The sequence below is a fragment of the Eptatretus burgeri genome, chromosome 12 (genome assembly GCF_056783735.1).
Source record: "Eptatretus burgeri isolate ZD-2024b chromosome 12, Ebu_testis_v1, whole genome shotgun sequence".
Taxonomy (NCBI): domain Eukaryota; kingdom Metazoa; phylum Chordata; class Myxini; order Myxiniformes; family Myxinidae; genus Eptatretus; species Eptatretus burgeri.
Window position 1 is genome coordinate 9053328 of NC_140972.1, and position 3000 is coordinate 9056327.

Genomic DNA, 3000 nt, shown 5'->3' on the forward strand with positions numbered 1-3000 from the left:
AAGTTTTTGGGCCGTATCCCTCAATGATGAATAATGACTAAAAATTCTCATATTCGGATCGTGATAAAAATGCACGTTGCTGTTCTTGGCTGATCACCGACATTCACGTAAAATTTTACAATTGCTTGAAAGCTGTGTATGAAAATCGTGTGTCAAAAAGACAGACAGACAGACCAAAATACTTGGCAAGATTATTTCACCAAGTAACCAACAGGGGGTAATACATAACCACCGTCCACCTTCAGTGGCAGAGGCAATTAGTCCACCAACTTCATGCTGGCAGAAAGGACACCGAGCACAGGTCCACCCCAGAGCCAGTGCACACATTGAGTTCTCACATTGCTGGAAAACATCAGGATGACCATTTATAGCTGGGCCGAGATTCGAACCCAGACTCGACAGCTTCGAGGAGAGTGTGCATAACCTCTCATCTCGTTTATTCTGCCAGCCCATGTACACGCACATACATCGATTGATACTAATATAGAGAGTAAACCATGCAGATTGAAATCCCCATCTCAATCCCAAACAAAACAAACCGATGGGACGATCCATGCCTATTGGTGCAGCCATTTAGTAGAAAACTTGCTTGATCTGAACTGGTTCATTGAAGTGACAATCCTCGCCTTCCCTTACAAACAGGGAATTGAAAACACGGACCGTCACCCACATAAAAACAAATCAACACCACCCACTGTGCTCTTGACTCCGGAGCACAGTGAAGGTGATACCTTACCTTTGGATCAATGGGAAAATGGAACCAAAGGGAAACGCCTTGAAAGGGTCTTGCTCTGTCCCAAGCAGATGGTAAAATGGAACCAAAGGGGAAACGCCTTGAAAGGGTCTTGCTCTATCCCAGTTACATCGGAAACGAAATTCCAACCACGAGGCAGCTGCGAGAGTTTGATAAGATTGGCACAGGAGTTTTTGAAACACGTCACGATGTGAACAAAACACGTAATCTTGCCCGAACGTGTGCCCAGAGAACATATTATCCTCGGTCACATCTCGAGGTGGCTGTGGATTCGCTTTTATGGCTGAAGTTTTCCCCAAAATGAGACCATTCTGGGAACAAGAAGCTAAACCCGTGTGGATCCATTGAAAGTGCACCAAACGGCCTTCGTGAGGCTCGGATCCCTTTTCAAAATCAATATTGTTTTTCGCAACCAACGAGCAATGGTCGACGGTCGACCATCCTGAAGATCGAATTAGACAGGGTGCATCGGTGCACCTGTCCTTCATGGGTTGGTGAGGCAACCCACAAGCACATGACAATCCCAGACTTTTCTTAGATTCTGGCAGACATTCGTCTTTGCTGGACAGATAATAATAATCCAATGGATTTCCCAAAATGGTCATAATTATGGCGACTTGCTTGGAATCAAACCTTCGACAGGAAGACCCACCCCTGATGGCATCAGCCGTCGCCTGACCCATGATGCATTCCTGGAAATCACGTTTAAATCTCACGTGGAGTCCAATCGGACGAGGTAACTGCCGCTCTGGTGGGGTGCCTTCATGCGATGCTGCATTTCGGAGCATGCTGTCCTTTGGATGGTGACGTAAGGCTCAATTGTCATGTTTACGTTCTGCATGAAGGGATCATCGATGTGTACCCGCACTAGTCCGGGAATTATCAATAGCAGATTTTGTTGTTTTTTTCTACATTTTCAATGTAATCATCTCGTAAATCCTAGACCAGGTGTGACTATCAACGGTGGTGCACAAGGCTGGAGCACGACCCTGGCCATCTGGACTTGTTACGGATGGAAATGGCTCAAGGATGGAAATGCCCTGCAGGTAATGACTTCTATTATTTTTAGCTCACCTGGAACATAGTTCCTAGGTGCTTATGGGATGGCGCGTCGTCCGTCTGTCAATCCGGGTGTCCGTACATCAGTCAGTATGTCCGTCTGTCAGTCTGTAGGTCTGTCCATGCGTACATTGGTCCGTCAGTCCGTCAGTCGGTCTGTACATCCGTCCGTCCATCGGTCGGTCCATCAGTCCATCGGTCGGTCCATCAGTCAGTCCGTAAATCAATCCATCAGTCCGTACATCAGTCCGTCGGTACGTCTGTCAGTCCATACGGCAGTCCGTCCATCGGTCGGTCTGTCATTCCAACCGTCAGTCCGTTGGTCAATCAGTACACATACGTCGGTCCATCAGTCCATACGACGGTCCGTCATTCCATCAGTCTCTATGTTTGTCTGTCAGTCCATCAGTCAGTCCATACGTCGGTCCGTCAGTCCATGCATTGATCAGTCCATTGTTCGATCACAGTCTGTCAGTCTGTCCATTAGTCATTCAGTCCATCAATCTGTCCATCCCTCAGTCCCTCAGTCAGTATGTTCCTCAGTCAGTCTGTCTGTCAATCAGTCTGTCAGTCAGTCCATCCTTCAGCCCATTAGTCAGTCCATCAGTCAGTTGGTCCATCAGTCAGTCAGTCTATCAATCCATCCATCAGTCGGTCGGTCCATCAGGAAGTCCGTCAGTCAGTCCGTCTGTCCATCTGTTATTCCATCCATCCACCAGTCAGTCCATCAGTCAGTCGGTCCGTCCATCGAGTCTGTCAGTCCATTAGTCAGTCCGTCCGTCAGTCCATCGGTCTAATCCATCCATTCACCAGACAGTCCGTCCGTCCGTCCGTTCCATCAGTCCATTAGTTAGTCCGTCTGTTGGTCCGTCCGTCCGTCCGTCCATCTGTCAGTCCATCCTTTGGTCAATCCATCCATCCATCAGTTGGTCGGTCCATCAATCAGTCCATCCCTCAGTCCGTCAGTCAGTCAGTCCATCCGTCGGTCCGTCATTCCTTCTATCCATCAGTCCGCCCGTCCATTAGTCAGTCCAGTCAGTCAGTCTGTCCATCCGGTCTGTCAGTCACTCCATCAGTCAGTCAGTCTGTCCATCCGTCAGTACATCAGTCCGTCCATCCATCTATCAGTCAGTCATTCCATTGGTCACTCAGTCTGTCGGTCCGTTTGTCAGTCAGTCCGTCCATCA

At 48.5% G+C, this 3000-nt stretch overlaps 1 protein-coding gene across 2 annotated transcripts in view; it reads right to left on the bottom strand.

Moving 5' to 3' along the window:
* The window catches only part of LOC147015048 (uncharacterized), a 68607-nt gene extending 67748 nt beyond the window's left edge, over window positions 1-859 (bottom strand). The window contains exon 1 of one of the 2 annotated variants that reach the window (XM_085849406.1): window positions 737-859. The gene's annotated coding sequence lies outside the window, so the exon portion shown is untranslated. The remainder of the gene's footprint in view (window positions 1-736) is intronic. The other variant, XM_085849407.1, reaches the window with a different exon arrangement.
* Window positions 860-3000: the final 2141 nt, after the last annotated feature.